Here is a 19,589-nt window from a genome sequence, read left to right on the forward strand (position 1 = left end):
GCAATGGGCGGCAGAGGTTAAAAATGTAAAAAGCGGTGAGCACGACCCCAACCCATTGCGCACGCGTTCGCTGCCGCTTTTACCGTGAAGAGGCCGGACATTTCATTAATACATTTAAATCGGGCCCCCCAACAGTGCAATTGGGAACCTGGTTTAAATGTACAGACCCCGCGCGGGTTCCCCAGCCCAGTGAAAGGGAGGGGGAAGCTGCTGGGCTCCACGAGGTAAAGTGTCTTTCCCTCAAGCCCCGAACGACAACCTTCCCACCCCCTCCCGATCCCCAAGGGTTCCCAAGGCTGCAGCCTCCCACTGCGGGCCTTCCCTCCTGCCCGCCAGCCAGGCTGTCAGTTTGGCCGGCTGCCAGGTGAGAAGCAGAAGAATAAAATGATCATGAAGTCCGACCGCTAAGCTCAGCAGGACCTCTGCGTCCCCGGTCTTGTCGGGTTTCTTAGCCTCCGCTGCACCCTCCCTGCCTCCCCACAAATATCCAGGCCATTGACTCTGTTCCTCTCTCAACAGTTGCTGAGTGTTTCCAGCTGTTTTTGTTTTAATTCCAGATTTCCAGAATCCGTAGCATTTTGCTTTTTGTCCCTAAGTATCCCCAATGCTGAATATGTGCTTGGTGGATCAGGGTGGGAGGTGGGGGCAGGGGGCCGGGACACGCTGGACCACCAGGAAGATTGATGCCTGGTAGAGATAACTATCACCTCTCTCAGGGTATGTTTATTCCAGCTTGGCTACAAAGAGGTTTCCAGTTTACTTTGCTGCAGCGCTAATATCACAGTATAATCCAGAGTCCAGGCCCGATCTGGCTCCAACTGGAATGTTTCTGGATGTACCCCAACTGTCCACTCCAAAACTAGTTGTTTGGAAAGCCTACACTGACTGACAAGAACATTGACACCTTCTTTGGATACACCTCTGAACACAACTGGCGAGGAAAACCAAACCCTCGTACTGTCGGAAAATGAACATCATTTGAGGCTCATCCCGCCCTCTCCTCCGCTGAGAGAAAGAAAGACTTAAATTTATATAGCGCCTTTCATGACAACCGGATGTCCCAAAGCATTTTAGAGCCAATGAAGTATTTTTTGGAGTGTAATCACTGTTGTAATGTAGGAAAGGAGGTGTCTCGAATGGATTTCTCCCACCCCATTGAGCATGATAAGGTTTACTGAACGCAATGAGTTAAAATTCTGAGACGTTTGTTGTTGATAGTCTGCTGTCTACTGGGAAGGAAAATATTTGGTGCCAGATGGATTTTTTTTTTTAGTGTTTTTTTTGTTTCGTGTAGCTGACTGGGAAAGATTAAACCTTGACAAGATGTTATATTGTCATTCCTTACAGACGACTGCATTCCGAAGGGACAGCTTAAACTCCTGACTATATCTGGAGGCTGGGTGAAAGGTTTTATTGTCTTCATACGTTGTTAGTAGATTTTTCCATAATTTGTCAAAAATGTGCACAATCCCACTTTGTGTGTGTTTGTGGCTGGAAACAGACTGCAAGCCCTGGGCCATAGACGAGCAAGGCACATTAGAGTTTGGAGCACCCTCCTCCTAAGTGGGGTTATTTGCGTATTTGGTAGGGTAGCTTGTGTATGATGTCAATTTCTAGTCTTTTACACTCACAAAGACAAAATTAGCGCCATTGAGTCTGCTATATGAAGGGCAACAGATGCAGCCTATCTCCACTATGGGCATGCTGGCACTACCAGTGGTTGTGAAGGTTAATTCAGTCCTTTTATGCCTTGGGCTTATTACAGACATACATGCAAGTGTTACACCATTGTTTCCTCACAGGTCGGGGCCTCCACGCTGCTCCCTGGCCGCCGCTTGCCACTCCTTTTATGGCCCCAACCTGCCGCTGATGTGTAAGGGCTGAGGGTGACATCACTTTCAATGTGGATCAACAGCCGTGGTAAATCGCGCACCATTGCAATTCCCAACCCATTGCTTCCGGCTGCACCTTCTATCCCCCACACTGCCGTTCCCACTTGGGAGAGCGGTGGCGAGCAGTGAGAAAGCGGCCATAAAAGGAGCGGCGAGGGGCGGTCAGGGAGCAGCGTGGAGACTCCGACCTGCGAGGGAACATCAGCGGCAGGTCGGGGCCATAAAAGAAGCGGCGGTCACGGGAGCAGCGTAGAGACATACTACTCCAGGGAGCAGCATGAGCTGGTGCAGGAGGGCGACAGCTGTGAAGAGTGACGTCATCAAGATCCAGGTCTGTGATTGGAGCACGGGCAGATACAGCAGGAGCGGCGAGAGACTGTAGAGGGAAGTGATCGGGGCCCAGGGGAGGCGTGAGTTCGGGGGCAGGAGCCCAGGGGCAGCACGGGCCAGCCCACACTGTGATATGTATGTGCACTAGGTCCGTGCAGCAGATCTGGTCTCCAGTCGTCTTGGGTAATCCTTGCCACTGGACCATGACCTAGCTCTGTCAAGCCCGTGTGCTGGCTGGTGTGCAACGGCCACCCCACATTAAAAAAATTCACACACAGGCATTTTCCACCCTTTAATATGTAATTCGGGTCCTTCATTGAAACACCTATGAACTCATCCTTTTTTTGGCGTGGAAGTAAGTTGTTTCGAGGGACTGCCTATGATGATGATGATGATGATGGCACCATTGTTCAAAAATGGAGTAAACGCTAAACCCAGCAACTACAGGCCAGTTAGTTTAACCTCAGTAGTGGGGAAGCTTTTAGAAACAGTAATCAAGGACAAAATTAACAGTCACTTGAATAGGTGTGGATTAATTAAGGAAAGCCAGCATGGATTAGTTAAAGGCAAATCGTGTTTAACCAACTTGATTGCGTTTTTTTTGATGAGGTACATCAGTCATTGAAGGTTGGCATGCAGGTACAGCAGGCGGTTAAGAAAGCAAATGGCATGTTGGCCTTCATAGCGAGGGGATTTGAGTACAGGGGCAGGGAGGTGTTGCTACAGTTGTACAGGGCATTGGTGAGGCCACACCTGGAGTATTGTGTACAGTTTTGGTCTCCTAACCTGAGGAAGGACATTCTTGCTATTGAGGGAGTGCAGCGAAGGTTCACCAGACTGATTCCCGGGATGGCCGGACTGACCTATCAAGAAAGACTGGATCAACTGGGCTTGTATTCACTGGAGTTCAGAAGAATGAGAGGGGACCTCATAGAAACATTTAAAATTCTGACGGGGTTAGACAGGTTAGATGCAGGAAGAATGTTCCCAATGTTGGGGAAGTCCAGAACCAGAGGTCACAGTCTAAGGATAAGGGGTAAGCCATTTAGGACCGAGATGCGGAGGAACTTCTTCACCCAGAGAGTGGTGAACCTGTGGAATTCTCTACCACAGAAAGTTGTTGAGGCCAATTCACTAAATATATTCAAAAAGGAGTTAGATGAGGTCCTTACTACTAGGGGGATCAAGGGGTATGGCGAGAAAGCAGGAATGGGGTACTGAAGTTGAATGTTCAGCCATGAACTCATTGAATGGCGGTGCAGGCTAGAAGGGCCGAATAGCCTATTCCTGCACCTATTTTCTATGTTTCTATGTCTATGTTTCTATGTAACTGATGAGGGTAATGCGGTTAATGTAGTGTACATGGATTTCCAAAAGGCATTCGACAAAGTATTACATAATAGCCTTGCCAGCAAAGTTGAAGCCCATGGAATAAAAGGGACAGTGGCAGCATGGATACAAAATTGGCTATGTGATAGGAAACAAAGAGTAGTGGTGAACGGTTGTTTTTTGAACTGGAGGAGGGTGTTCCCCAAGGGTCGTTTCTAGGACCACTGCTTTTCATGATATATATTAATGACTTGGACGAGAGTGTACAGGGCACAATCTCAAAATTTGCAGATGACACAAAACTTGGAAGTATAGTGAACATTGAGGAGACTGATAGACTTCAGGAAGACGTAGTCAGGCTGGTGAAATGGGCGAACATGTGGCAGATGAAGTCTAATGCAGAAAAGTAAAAAGTGATGCATTTTGGTAGAAAGAATGAGGAGAGTACATAGAAGCTAAATGGTACAATCCTAAAGGAGGTGCATGAACAGAGAGATTGGGGGGGGCATATGTGCATAAATCATTGAAGGTTGCAGGGCAGGTTGAGAAAACAGTTAAAAAGGCCTACGGGATCCCGGGCTTCATAAATAGAGATATATGGCCCCGAAATTGGTGGAAGCTAAGTTCCACCCAAGTACCGCCTAAAGGACCGCTGAGATCCTGACAGTACTTTGGGCGGGAGTTTCATGAAAAAATCTGGGAAAGACCGCCCGGCAGCAAAAATGGGACTTATGCCCTGAATCTGGGTGGCAGCGGGCGGTAGTTCCCATTCTCGGCAGCAAATGCAATCCTCGGCAAAGTACCGCCGGGGATTGAGTTGGGCACAGGGAGGGGGAAACTGCTAAAATTAAACATTTTCAAAACATTAAAAAAATCCCACCAGAAATCTTTTACCCCATCCACCTAAATTCCTCCAAAAAATATAAAGAAAAAAAGTGGACTAACCTTTTTTTACAGGTCTTCATATTTACCGTTGAGGTAAGACCTGCCTCCAGAAAGCAGTCTTTTCCTCTGCTGGAGCAGAGGATCGTCCGGACCAAACTGGCAGCTCGGCGGGCGGGAGGACTCTTCTGGGTGTTGCATGCCGGCGCACACCGGAGGACTTTAGTGGACGGTACCCAGCGGTCTTCTCTCCCCGCCGGCGGGAGAGGAAATTGCTTGGAGGGGAGACCGCCCAGAAACCAGGGAGACTGCCAACAAAACTCGGCGTCAACGAACGTTAAGTCCACCAATTTCGGGCCTACAGAATTCAAAAGTGTGGAAATTATGATGAACCTGTATAAAACACTGGTTTGGCCCCAACTGGAGTATTGTGTCCAATTCTGGGCACCGCACTTTAAAAAGGATGTGAAGGTCACAGAGAAGGTGCAGAAAAGATTTATGAGGGACTTCATTTAAGTGGATGGACTGGAGAAGCTGGGATTGTTCTCCTTGGAGCAGAGAAGATTGAGAGGAAATTTGATAGAGGTGTTCAAAATCATAAAGGGACTGGACAGAGTAGATAGAGAGAACTGTTCCCATTGGCAAAAGATCAAGAACCAGACGACACAGATTTAAGGTGATTGGCAAAAGAACCAAAGGTGACGTGAGAAGAGTGGTTAGGATCTGGAATGCACTGCCTGAAAGGGTGGTGGAGGCAGACTCAATTTTATCTTTCAAAAGATTAAGTACCTGAAGGAAAAATATTTTCAGGGATACAGGGAAAGGGCAGGGGAATGGGACCACCTGAGAGTCGGTACGGACTCGACAGGCCCAATGGCCTTCTTCCGTGCTGTAACCTTTCTGTGATTCTATACTGTGTTGCTGCTATATGGAGAGGAAACCCTGGAGTACCAAAGAGGCCATGGGATCTGGTACCCACTTCATGCAACAGAAATACAAAAGCAAAACACTGCGAATGCTGGAAATCTGAAATAAAAGCAGAAAATGTAGGAAATACTCAGCGGGTCAGGCAGCATCTGTGGAGAGAGAAACAGAGTTAACGTTTCAGGTTGATGACCTTTCATCAGAACTAGAAAAAGTAAGAAGTCTATTTCACCAACCATGACTCACAGAATCAGGTGCTGGGCTGTTCTGCTTTTTGCTGGCAGTCCCTGTATCATTCCTTCATTTTGGTTTACTCTTTACTTCATTCTTGCATTGTTTTCCTCCCCTCTCCTTTCATGCCTCTCCCCCTTCAGACTGCCAACAAGTTGAAATGCCTTTTGAGCTTTTCTAAATAACATAAGATTTTTTTGTCCCCCTACAAGTGGAGGCATCTCTTTAAATTTCACCTTTCCCATGATCTTCTGTGACCCCCGCCCACATTTAGGCTAGCTCCCGACACAAGGACAAAGCCATCGTGGGAGCTGTGAATAATTATGTAAATGAGCTGCCTATGGGAATATTGTGTGCACTGAGCACATATCGCTCCAACTAGGTTTGTAGTGCTTCCTTGCCATCCTGCGCTGAGCTTTGCCAAGATCCATAAATCTACTCTCTGGTGTTAATTTTAACCTAACTCATCAGGCAGGAGACCCATGAATTGGGTGGAACCCTGGTTTTACACTCCGGCCAATATTTTAGTGGAGAGTAAAATCAGGCAGGATGCAAAACTACATCTGATCCCGTCAGTTTCCCGACCGGTGGGTCAGGTTAAAATTTGTCTTTGTCTCTGGGCTGACATCTGTTTCAAGTGGTGATGCCTCCCTGCGATGGTGAGGCTTGTCATTGAGACAGTCCTGTGAGCTCCCTTGATGGTTCTGTCATATCTGTAGCAAGAAAAAAGGTACAGTAGCTATAGGGGTAGACTTTCCCCAAGAGCCCCTCAAAGCCCGATTGCCCGCCCAGAAAACCCCCTAACGTTTGGTAAGTAACGCTGGCGAAAATTTCCACTTTTAAGTTAAAACTAATTAAAACTAATCGCCTGGCAAGAAATTGCCGAAAATGAAAGAAAAGTTTAGCCCTTAAATGTGCATATTGCCATTTTGTAAGTGAACAGATAATACATAGTACTTTCATGGCACATCACATTTGTTCGATTGCACCATTTGCAACACAACTGCGCAAATGAAGTACAAGATTTCAATTGTACAAACAAGTAGTTTATTCCTCTCCTCCAACTTGCACGCCACCCACGTTGTGTATTGCCTTCGATTCAAGGACCTCCATTGTAGCTTCTGCAAAGGAGGTGAGGGTTTCGGTCTGCTCAGACTTATTCTCAGTTCCTTATATTGTCTGCTGATTCTTTTCTGTAAGAAAAATTGCATCGAGCGAGTGGCTATTTTGTGCTGAGCATTTCAGGGTGTAGGCCAGTTTTATGGCCCTATACCTGGCTAGTTATAAAGTATCTTTTTGGTGTAAATTATGTAGTGCAGCTACAGGAATGGAGCTGGACATTGTGATGTAATCCAACCCACTTTGCACTTTATAACAGAGATGTCGTGCTAACCTTTGCTGGTGAAAGAAATAAAGTGCAGAGGTCCTGCTCACCTCACCTGTAACATTCACGCCTTAATCCACAACAACCATAACAACTGCATTTATATAACAACAACATCTTGTATTTATATAGCACCTTTAACATAGTAAACTGATCAAACACTTCACAGGTGCGTTACGAAACAAAATTTACCACCGAGTCACTTAAGGTGATGTTAGGAAGAAGTAGGTTTTAAGGCGCGTCTTAAAGGAGGAGAGTGAGACGGAGAGGTTTAGAGAGGGAATTCCAGAGATTAGGGCCTAGACAGCTACCAAGGCATGGCCACCAATGGTGGGGCAAAGGAAGTGGGGGATGCACAAGAGGCCAGAGTTGGAGAAACTTAGGGGGTGAAATTCGTTATCACCCCGTTTGGGGGGAGGTACCATCCAGGGGGCACGAGACTTAACGCTAGGCTGGGAAACATAGAAACATAGAAAATAGGTGCTGGAGTAGGCCATTTGGCCCTTCGAGCCTGCACCTGCATTAAATATGATCATGGCTGATCATGCAACGTCAGTACCCCATTCCTGCTTTCTCTCCATACCCCTTGATCCCTTTAGCCATAAGGCTCACATCTAACTCCCTTTTGAATATATCTAACGAACTGGCCTCAACAACTTTCTGTGGTAGAGAATTCCACAGATTCACAATTCTCTGAGTGAAGAAGTTTTTCCTCATCTCAGTCCTAAATGGCTTATCCCTTATCCTTACACTGTGACCCCTGGCTCTGGACTTCCCCAACATTGGAAACATTCTTCCTGCATCTAACCTGTCCAATCCCATCAGAATTCTATGAGATCCCCTCTCATTCTTCTAAATTCCAGTGAATATGACCCTGTCGATCCAGTCTTTCTTCATATGTCAGTGCTGCCATTCCACGAATCAGTCTGGTGAACCTTCGCTGCACTCCCTCAATAGCAAGAATGTCCTTCCTCAGATTAGGAGACCAAAACTGTACACAATATTCAAGGTGTGGCCTCACCAAGGCCCTGCAGTAAGACCTCCCTGCTCCTATACTCAAATCCTCTCGCTATGAAGGCCAACAGGCCATTTGCCTTCTTCACCGCCTGCTGTACCTGTATGCCAACTTTCAATGACTGAAGTCCCGCCCCTCTCGAGAAATTCGGGTTACCGCCCCCGGAAGGAAGTGGAGCGCTAAATTAAAACTGCTCAACCATCGATGGCTGTGCCTTCAGGTGCCTGGGCCCTAAGCTCTGTAACTCCCTCCCTAAACCTCCCCGCATCTCTACCTCTCTTTCCTCTTGAAGAGTCTCCTTTGAACAAGCTTTTGGTCACCTGCCATAATTTCTTCTTATGTGGCTCGGTGTCAAATTTAATTTATTTGTTTTGTCTTATAATTCTCCTGAGCGCCTCGGGATGTTTTACTACATTAAAGGTGCTATATAAATACAAGTTGTTGTTGTTGTTGAGGCGCTCATGGGGCGGACACCTCAGTGGTGCTGCACACTGGGCCGTGGGGCGCTGTGCATCCAAAGGGCTCTTTCCTCTCTGAAAGGGAAGGGCCCGCGCTGCATATTCTGCAAGGAGACCAATTGAACAAATACTTTGGTTCTGTCTTCACGAAGGAAGACACAAATAACCTTCCGGAAATACTAGAGAACCGAGGGTCTAGTGAGAAGGAGGAACTGAAGGAAATCCTTATTAGTCAGGAAATTGTGTTAGGGAAATTGATGGGATTGAAGGCCGATAAATCCCCAGGGCCTGATAGACTGCATCCCAGAGTACTTAAGGAAGTGGCCCGAGAAATAGTGGATGCATTGGTCGTCATTTTCCACCATTCGAGAGACTCTGGATCTGTTCCTATAGATTGGAGGGTAGCTAATGTAACCCCACTTTTTAAAAAAAAGAGGGAGAGAGAAAACAATGAATTATAGACCGGTTAGCCTGACATCGGTATTGGGAAAATGTTGGAATCAATTATTAAAGATAAAATAGCAGCGCATTTGGAAAGCAGTGACAGGATCGGTCCAAGTCAGCATGGATTAATGAAAGGGAAATCATGCTTGACAAATCTTCTAGAATTTTTTGAGGATGTAACTAGTCGAGTGGACAAGGGAGAACCAGTGGATGTGGTGTATTTGGACTTTCAAAAGGCTTTTGACAAGGTCCCACACAAGAGATTAGTGTGCAAAATTAAAGCACATGGTATTGGGGGTAATGTATTGACGTGGATAGAGAACTGGTTGGCAGACAGGAAGCAAAGAGTAGGAATAAACGGGTCCTTTTCAGAATGGCAGGCAGTGACTAGTGGGGTATCACAATGTTCAGTACTGGGCCCCCAGCTATTTACAATATACATTAATGATTTAGATGAAGGAATTGAATGTAATATCTCCAAGTGTGCAGGTGACACTGAGCTGGGTGGCAGGATGAGCTGTGAGGAGGATGCTAAGAGGCTGCAGGGTGACTTGGACAGGTTAGGTGAGGGGCAAATGCATGGCAGATGTAGTATAATGTAGGTAAATGTGAGGTTATCCACTTTAGTGGCAAATACAAGAAGGCAGAATATTATCTGAATGGTGACAGATTAAGAAAAATGGAGGTGCAACGAGACCTGGGTGTCATGGTACATCAGTCATTGAAAGTTGGCATGCAGGTACAGCAGGCGGTGAAGAAGGCAAATGGCATGTTGGCCTTCATAGCGAGAGGTTTGAGTATAGGAGCAGGAAGGTCTTACTGCAGTTGTACAGGGCCTTGGTGAAGCCACACCTTGAATATTGTGTACAGTTTTGGTCTCCTAATCTGAGGAAGGACATTCTTGCTATTGAGGGAGTGCAGCGAAGGTTCACCAGATTGATTCCCGGGATGGCAGGACTGACTTATGAAGAAAGATTGGATCGACTAGGCTTATATTCATTGGAATTTAGAAGAATGAGAGGGCATCTCATAGAAACATATAAAATTCTGACGGGATTGGACAGGTTAGATGCAGGATGAATGTTCCCGATGTTGGGGAAGTCCAGAACCAGGGGTCACAGTTTAAGGATAAGGGGTAAGCCATTTAGGACCGAGATGAGGAGAAACTTCTTCACTCAGAGAATTGTGAACCTGTGGAATTCCCTACCACAGAAAGTTGTTGAGGCCAGTTCGTTAGATATCTTCAAAAGGGAGTTAGATGTCGCCCTTACGGCTAAAGGGATCAAGGGGTATGGCGAGAAAGCAGGAATGGGGTACTGAAGTTGTATGATCAGCCATGATCATATTGAATGGTGTTGCAGGTTCGAAGGGCCAAATGGTCTACTCCTGCACCTATTTTCTATGTTTCTATGTCCTGAGGTCATGAAAGGCGCGATATAAATGTGTCTTTTTTTTGTTTCTCATGTTGGCAAATAGGCATTTATATGGTAATTGTTTAAAGAGGGAAGGGCATCCTGTGGGTTTGCTCACATTCTATCAATTTCAGCCAAGAACAAATAAAGGGCAGGTATCTCCCAACATACTCACAGTGGAATTATCACCGGTGTCCTGGCTAATATTTATCCCTCAATCAACATAACAAAAAAACAGATTTATCTGGTCATTATCACATTGCTGTTTATGGGAGCTTGCTGTGTGCAAAAATTGTCCGCCGTGTTTCCTGCGTTACAACAGTGACGACACTCCAAAAGTACTTCATTGACTGTAAAGCACTTTGAGACGTCCAGTGGTCGTGAAAGGCGCAATATAAATACAAGTCTTTCTTTAATATGAAATCCGAGGAAGGATAATTCCCTTCACCATCTGAGTCACTCCCATGGATCTTCTAATGGCTGGCTTTCAGAGTGGCATGGGTGGTGTGTGGCTTAGGTGTGGGGCTTCCTAAATCGACGTGAAGGCAAGGGGAATATTATCTTTACTCAAAAAGAGGAACAAAAGTGTAAGAATGTTTCTGTAATTTCCATATGTAATTATACGGCCCCAACCCTGCATTCTTTCTGCTCGGAATGACATTGTGCAAGAAAGCTGGTCTGAAGCTGTTTGCAGAGATCCCATTGTGACGATTTTTGACCTCTGCCCACTTAAAGGTTAAGTAATCGCTCAGCTGTGCAGGACAGTACATAACAATTAAATATCGTTGACAGATAATAAAGGCCAGTGACCCATGCAGCAAGCAGTTTCTGAAAGTATATTGGCACTGTCTCTGAGCAGCAGGTGTTGCTGACTGCGATTGCATGACTGGATCATCTTGCTTCATTTCATGCTGAAACCTTATCTAATACTTTTCTGTAAATGTGGAGAAAATGTATTAAAGCACAGTGCAAAGATACATTGGGTTGCTATAATCTCCTTTCACTGCTCAGACCATGATTTTGCCATAGATTGAGAATGTTTCCAATTAGTTGGATTAGTTTCCTCTCTCTATTGGCTGTGAGAGTCCAATGAAATGATCTTAGGACACCCACAATCTCTGTTCTAGTGGGAATAAGGCCGCTGCACAAAACGGCCTATAATATGGCACTAAGTTTCCTATCTCACTTATTCATTTGCACTGAATGTTCAGCATCACTGCAAAACAATTTCAGTTTTGCCCTGAAACTTGATGAGGGCTGAACCTGACACCACAGTGAAGCGGAACTGGTTGTCTCACATTGTTGCGCCCCGAGTACTTTGTAAATCCACCCAACTTCATTTTAAATGAGAGAACTGAGATTCTCCCCTCCCTAATTAGGGCCGGATTTTCAGCAGGTTTGCGACCGGGTTTTCGCCGTGATTTGACCCTCCGCGGAGAAAACCCAGTTGCAAAGCCCGGGCGGGACCCTCAGGTACTTGTTTGCGGCGGCGCTTCCAGGTACTGCCGGGTAGAGGTGCGCCGACGTGCAACGACTCCAATTGTGCTTGCGATCGAGTTTCGGCACTCTCCCGGCCCCTACACCACGCCCAGAGTACCAACAACTCAAACCTGTCGGTGCAGCCCTGCCAGCAGTGGTAAGTATGAAAACCTGCAAAAAAGGTAAGTTAAAGTTTTTATTTTTTAATTATTTTGCAGCGATTAACTAGCAAAAGGTCTTGTAAGTGTTTTTTTGTTTTTTCTCCTTTTTCTCCCCCTCCCAAGCCCTCTCTCGTAGCGCTCCCGGCCCCGGACTAAAGTTGCCGAAACTCGCGGTTTGTGCTGCGAATGCTTGTGTAGCGCCTCCCGTACTGATGTAAAGGCCAAAAGTTCCAGCTAAAAACGGTAAGTTCCAGCCAGTGAAAACGGTAAGTTTCACGTATCGCTGCTGTTTTCGCCGAAAAACCCTGAAAGCCAAAAATCCGGCCCTAAACATTTAGGTTTTTACAACTGCTGTGAGAGAGCTTGGCCCACACGTGTCCAGGCACATTGACCACGCTCTCATGGGCTGCACTGTGACAGTTCCTGGCAGACTGGAGCTAGGCACTGTCAATGTGGCTCTGCCTGGCTGGAACCCGAGCAAAGTGAATGAAACTTCAGAGAAGACACGTGATTCTGGATGTTAATCTCTGCACCTAACCTGTGCTCCAGCTAATCTGGTTATTTTTGGTCAGACTGAGATTAAGGAGTTTACACCGTATTTAACCCATGCTTAGTTAATTATCCATATCAAAGATGTTCTCCACTCAAAATCCAACTCTTTTACTGATGATTCCACTTGACATTTGTCATATCGCTCAGATTGCACACCCTCAGTACACATGACCTTCATTCCTCTCACAGTGCAATGGTTGAATGATAAGATCCTGGCCTATTTTTAAAAACACATTCCCAGGATATAGGCATTGCTGGCAAGGCTGGCACTTATTGCTTCTAGGCCACTTCAGAGGGCAGTTAAGAGTCAACCACTTTGGCTTTGGATGGGGCAATGAAAATCTTGATTGTTTCAATTCTTTAAACAATCTCTTCCTGTCTCTCAGAAGTCCAGCAAACAGCTACCATCTCCTACCTTTCCACTTTTGAACCTTCCTCATCCACCAGTTCATATTATGCTTTCAAGATATTTAAATGTCTCAAGGCACTTCACAGGTGTGTTATGCGGCAAAATTTGACAGTGAGATCTTAGGATAGGTGGATTTAAGGAGCGTCTTAAGAAAGAAAGACTTGCATTTATATAGCGCATTTCATGATCACCAGACATCACAAAGCACTTAACAGCCAATTAAGTACTTTTGGAGTGTAGTCACTGTTGTAATGTGGGAAACGCGGCAGCCAATTTGCGCATAGCAAGCTCCCACAAACAGCAATGTGATAATGACCAAATAATCTGTTTTTTGTTATGTTATATTTGCCAGGACACCGGGGATATCTGCCCTGCACTTCTTTGAAATAGTGCCATGGGATTGTTTACATCCACCTGAGAGAGCAGACAGGGCCTCGGTTTAACGTCTCATCTGAAAGACGACATCTCCGAAAGTGCAGCACTCCCTCAGCACTGCACTGGAGGAGTGTCAGCCTAGATTTATGTACTTAAGTCCCTGGAATGGGACTTGAACCCACAACCTTCTGACTCTGAGGTGAGTGTGCTACCCACTGAGCCACGGGCTGACACTTAAAGGAGTAGAGCGAGGTGGAGAGGTTTAGTGAGGGAACTCCTGAGCTTAGGACCGAGACAGCTGAAGGCACTGCTGCCAAATGTGGGGTGAAGGAAATCAGCGATGCAGAAGAATCCAGAATTGGAGGAATGCAGAGATCCCGGTGAGGGGGAGGTTATAGTCCTGGAGGAGGTTACAGAGATAGAGAGGAGCGAGGCCATTGAGGAATTTGAACACCGGAATAAGAATTTTAAATTTGAGGTGTTGGACCGGGAGCCCATGTAGGTCAGTGAGCACAGGAGTGAGTTCAACTAAACAACCGAGAAATCAATACAGGTAGAGGGGGATATTTTCAACTTTCCACCCAAGTGTAAAGTTTGTGCTGTGGTCAGCTGCCTTTTATTAAAATAAACATTAGATGATTTCTAAAATAGATGGCCAATGTACAATGCCAGTTTTATGCCTAGTTGGTAAGTTGAAAATCTACCCAGAATTTCTAGTTTGTCCAATATGGAATGCGCGCCACCCCATAGGCTAACCATCATCATAGGCAGTCCCTCGGAATTGAGGAAGACTTACTTCCACTCTTAACCTGAGTTATTAGGTGGCTGTACAGTCCAATACAAGAACCACAGTCTCTGTCACAGGTGGGACAGACAGTTGTTGAAGGAAAGGGTGGGTAGGGAGTCTGGTTTGCCGCTGCCTGTGCTTGATTTCAACATGCTCTTGGCGATGAGACTCAGCGCCCTCCCGGATGCACTTCCTCCATTTTGGGCGGTCTTTGGCCAGGGACTCCCAGGTGTCAGTGGGGATGTCACACTTTATCAGGGAGACTTTGAGGGTGTCCTTGTAACGTTTCCGCTGCCCACCTTTGGCTCGTTTGCTGTGGTCAAGTTCCGAGTAGAGCGCTTGCTTTGGGAGTCTCGTGTATGGCATACGAACTATGTGGCCTGCCCAGCGGAGCTGATCAAGTGTGGTCAGTGCTTCAATACTGGGGATGTTGGCTTGGATAAGGACTAATGTTGGTGTGTTTATCCTCCCAGGGGATTTGTAGGATCTTGCGGAGACATCGTTGGTGATATTTCTCCAGCGACTTGAGGTGTCTACTGTATATGGTCCAAGTCTCTGAGCCATACAAGAGGGTGGGTATTACTATGGCCAAGTAGATCATGAGCTTGGTGACAGTTTTGAGGGCCTAGTTTTCAAATACTCTTTTCCTCAAGTGGTCGCAGGTTGCACTGGCGCACGGGAGGTGGTGTTGGATCTCAGGAGCCATAGGCTAACACCCTACTTTGCTGTGCCCAGAGCTTGGGGCAGCTTGTCAAGAGATGACACTGAAGGACCTCAAGTGTACACTGGGGTACTGCTGGAGTTCAGCCAGCTAAATTGCACAACTTACCAGCACAGAAAGCATTCTGTTGTTTGTCTAGCCTGGATCATTTTAATTCAGTTTGTAGGACTATCTGAAGCTAAGGGGGAAGAGTCTCGCATCTTAGTGACAGTTGTACCCCTCTGGGTCCCATTAACAATGCAGGCTGAGTGGTCAATCATTAATAGTATCCTAGAGAAAAGCAGCCCTGGCTACCATACATATATTGAATTGGCGAGTGTGGCACAAAGGTTTGACTCGGTTCCTATCTTCCATTGCCAGATGGGGGCCAGGCATGAGTGCCCATGCACATGTGAGGGTATAGGCTCTCCCTACATGCCTAGCTAGGAGTAACAAGGGGGTGAACTTACATCTCTGGAGCAACAAAACCACTGCTCCCATCGGTGAAGGTTAACCTGATCCTGCTATCACTCCCCAGTCTGGGAGTAAAATTTGACCTAGGGAGATAGATCTCATGAGCCTGTGTTGGCGATCAAGCTAGGAGGGTTCCAGCCAATAACTGGACTGAGCATGTAGCCTGCAGCGGTGTTGCAGAACTAATCTACATGCCATCTGCCCCGTGCTGTTTGCAGCCCTGACACGAGGCTGCCACCTTGATAATAAATGAGTTCAGTCCATTGAATTTCACCCTGGGCTCCTCACGGTGTGCTACATCCATACCTACTAGTCCTCACTGAAGCGCTCCTCACCCGTGGACAGCGGTCTGTCGGAACCAGCGAGTGAGATTGGCTACCACACAGAGCCTCTCTCACTATAATCCACACTCTTTGCAGGCTTCTTCAAGAAATCTGTATATAGCACTTCAACAGAAGTCCTTGGCTTTGATAAACATAAAAAGTAAGATTGGTCTGATGTCAACAATGAGGAAATTGCACCACTTCTGGCCTCTTTGCATTACTCTCAGCTCTCCTGGATAAATGATCAAGGCTGCTTGATGAAGAGGACTTCACACCAGCAATTAACGCAGCAAGCTCAAAGTAAGCTTCGCTCTTTGAAGGAAAAATGGTGGAAGTTGAAGGCTGAGATACTGCGGCCAGCCGCTGACCCAAAGGACATGAAATGCCAAAGGCTGTGTATGGACAGAAACAAGTGGCACCATTCACATCCTGAGTCCTCAACTGTCCTCCTGCAGAGCCTGCAGATGTGCTAAACGGCACATCGACCTGTGGAAGAGCAACTTGTCATTCCATCTGCTATGGCTGAAATCCAATTTGCGATCAAGCAAACGTTCAGTGGAAAAGCAGCTGGTTCGAAATGGTATCCGTTCAGAGATGTACAAGTATGGGGCCACAAGCTTAAGGAGGAACTCCTCGCCCTCGACAATCAAATCTGGGAATAGGAAACCGATTTCAAAGATGCTAGTTGTGTCCACAAGCGCAAAAAGAAAGACTTGGATTTATATAGCCCCTTTCATGACCACCGGACATCTCAAAGCCAATGAAGTACTTTTTGGAATGTAGTCACTGTTGTAATGTGGGAAACGCAGCAGTCAATTTTGCGCACAAGCAAGCTCCCACAAACAGCAACGTGATAATGACCAAATAATCTGGTTTTTTTTGTTATGTTGATTGAGGGATAAATATTGGCCAGGACAGCGGGGATAACTTCCCTGCTCTTTTTCAAAATAGTGCCATGGGATCTTTTACGTAAACCTGAGAGGGCAGACAGTTTACCTTCTCATCTATAAAGATGGCACCTTCGACAGTGCAGCACTCCCTCAGCACTGCACTGGAGTGTCAGCCTAGATTTTTTGTGCCCAAGTCCTGGAGTGGGAATTGAACCCACAACCTTCTGACTCAGAGGTGAGTGTGCGGCCCATTGAGCCACAGCAGACAAAAGGTAATTTCTCGTACTGCGATCGTCACCAGCGAGTTGTGCTTCTCGCGGTAGCAGGTAGAATTCTTGCTCGCATCATGACTGAGTGAACAACTAGCGGAAGAAAATCTCCCACAAAGTCAATGCAACTTTCGGGCTGATTGTCAAACACCTGACATGATTTTCTCAGCCTGCCAGATACAGGAAAAGTATAGAAAAGAGGACTAGAATCTCAGTTTGGTTTTTGTTGACTTGACAAAGGCACTCGATTCTGTGAATTGCGTCACACTAGCCAGGCAATGACTATATCCAACAAGAGAGAGCCTAACCGCCTCCCTGCTTGATTTGCTACTCTCACCAGGAGGTCGATTTAACGACAAGTTTGGTGGCCTTTGAGGGGGCATTAGGTGCGATCTAAGATCACGTAACAGGGTAGACCGCAAAAAGGCTGTCATCATCCACACAAGCCCTTACCACTGCTCCCACACCTATAGAACCCTCCCCCATCCCCAATACTTGCTCACCTCCGGTCCATCCCATACTCACAGACTCTGGGATGCCCTTCCTCAGTACTCACAGATGCTGGAAACTCCTTCCCTTTTTTCCACATCCCGTGTGGCTCTCCAATACTTACATACTGAAAAAAACAGCACCACCACTCCCAAGTCTCAGAGAGCTCCATATGATTAGTCTTTATAGACCATATGACCCTCCCCTAGTATTTGCAAGATCTCTGGTCACCTGAACCTTCACAAACCAGTCTGCAAAAATCTTCACAAATACTTCAAGCCCAGCACACCGACCTCCATTCTAACAATCCCATAACTACCTCCCTTCTAGCACTGCCAAAGCCCATTATTCCCATTATTCAGTACTGCTACATGCCTACCTGCCACCTGATATGTCTTCCCAACCATCTTTCTGTTTATCCTTCACTTTCAAAAAGGTAAGAGATAAAATAAATAACTAAACCAACATATGATAATAATCAAGACCAGAAGGAAAAGATACAGAATTGTAGAAATCGATTTTCAATACACAAAAAACAATCATCACCATAACTCGGGGGCCTTTGTAATAAGATATTACATGGCATACCAACATTTCTCCAGCCAACATTGAATGGGAGATCGGCTGATAATATTAGAACTCTTGCAAAAAGTGCACATTTTCTCAACTTGCTGCCAAACTTTCCTGACAAGCTATTTTGTCACATTTTACTATCGTTAACCCAATTTCTTTCATTTACCTCTGATTGGCTTATTCGTGACAGCAAATTTATAAATTTTTTCTGTTTAAGCGTCAGTTTGGCTCAGTTGGTAGCACTGTTTCCTGTACATCAGAAGAATGTAGGATCAAGCCTCACTCGAAGACTTGGGTACATAATCTAGGCAGTACGCAGGATGATCTGTATTGTTGGAGGTGCCATTATTTCAATGAGGCATTAAACTGAGGCTTTGCCTTTCTGATCAGGTGGATGTGAAAGATTCCATAACATTATTCGAAAAAGAGCAGGAAGTTCTCCTGGTGTCCTGGTCAAAATTCATCCCTCAACCAATATAATAAAAAACAGATGAACTACTAATTTCTTTATTTGCTGTTGGTGGGACTTTGTTGTGCACAAATTGACAAATTTCTTCCTATTAATCGGTGGACATGCAAAATTATTCCTTGAGAGTCACTCATTTATTAGTTTATTGGAAGAGCAGAAGGCTAGCCAAGAAAAACAACTAACATTTTTTCTCAGTAACTGAAATTTCAATGCCTAAATTTGTGTTTTTGTTTGTGAATGCTAATCATTTACCTCTGCATTTCAATTCTTAATCCCTATCCAGTGACTCCCTGCTGGAAAGGATGCAAGTGTGGACATTGAGCAAAGACAGGATCAGACTCAAGTACAAGTCTCTATGGACAAATAGACTGCCAATGGTCACTGTCCAGGCTCATGTATGAAGACTGGCCATTTGAACCAGGTACGAGGGGGCAGCCAGTGCCTGTGGAATTCGATACTGGTGTGAGCCAGAAAAGAGTAGAATTTCTTTTACCGACAATCCAGAAATTACCCCCAACCCACCCATGGCAATATAAAAAAATAGAAAGGCAATGTAATTCAGCCAATAACTACCAAAAGCTGTATTTAATAAGGGGCCTATCAGCTGTACTGTTATAATGGTTGACTCTAGTCAACATGTGAATCACTTCAGCATTCCGGCGGTGGTGGATGTCTTTGTCATGTGACTCTGGAATCTGCTGTGCTCTTGCAAAGCTGTTTTTTCTTTGTCTGGAATGTTTGTCTGCGCTGCATGTCTCTGTACAGGTATTGCACAGGTCAGATGACAAACTCACATGCATTTGGAAGGTGAGATCTAGTCTAGAAAAGGACCCCCTCAGGAGGAAGGTAGACATCAGGATAAAACTGGGATATCTACACCATTACAAACTGCAGCTGTCATCACTATGTAGAATCTTCAAAAAAAGAAAAATATGTAATGGTTCTTTCAACCAAACCTGCTCTTATCTATCATTCTTGATTTACTTTGTCTCCTCGCCTATTCTTTTGAACCTTGGTGATGTCTTGCTCTATGATTCCTGTCCCTTCACGTGGATTTCTCAAAGACAACTAAGTTGGCTGCATTGGTTGTAATTTACCAAAATTCCCTGGATTGTGAGGAGGTCCCAGCAGATTGGAAAACTGCAAATGTAACGCCCCTATTTAAAAAAGGAGGCAGACAAAAAACAGGAATCTATAGACCAGTTAGCTTAACATCTGTGGTTGGGAAAATGTTGGAGTCCATTATTGAAGAAAAAATAGCAGGACATTTGGATAAGCAAAATTCAGTCAGGCAAAGTCAGCATGGATTTATGAAGGGGAAGTCATGGTTGACAAATT

The sequence above is a fragment of the Pristiophorus japonicus genome, chromosome 8 (assembly GCF_044704955.1).
Source record: "Pristiophorus japonicus isolate sPriJap1 chromosome 8, sPriJap1.hap1, whole genome shotgun sequence".
Taxonomy (NCBI): Eukaryota; Metazoa; Chordata; class Chondrichthyes; family Pristiophoridae; genus Pristiophorus; species Pristiophorus japonicus.